This window comes from Harmonia axyridis, chromosome 1, assembly GCF_914767665.1.
Source record: "Harmonia axyridis chromosome 1, icHarAxyr1.1, whole genome shotgun sequence".
Taxonomy (NCBI): Eukaryota; Metazoa; Arthropoda; class Insecta; order Coleoptera; family Coccinellidae; genus Harmonia; species Harmonia axyridis.
The window spans coordinates 28,673,117-28,673,524 of record NC_059501.1 but is presented as its reverse complement, the minus strand read 5'-3'; positions in this window follow the sequence as shown (position 1 = coordinate 28,673,524).

Here is a 408-nt window from a genome sequence, read left to right as displayed (position 1 = left end):
TTGCGCATTGATATCTATTTATCTATGATTGATAGCGCGTTCGGCAATATAATCCGAGAGCGGACGGATATTTTAGTCACGTGACCACAGATTTTACAGATTATCAAGATTTATCTGAAATAGACGAACGGTACAGAGCATCCTGAGCTTCAGCTGTTATGTCAGTTCTTTGATATACGCATGTGGCGCCCTTCGTGGCTAAATGAAATGAAATAATTAGTAAAACATAATCAATATTCATAATATAGGTACACTTTTACTGTCTTGCCTGCTGAAGAGGCGTTATAAATTTATGCTTTTTTTAACTATACTAAGAAGTTTTGAGTTGATTTTTTTTTCAATATTGAAAAATACGGAAAAATTCTGAAGGTATGGACTTTGATATTATCAATTATTTACTGCAAGAAA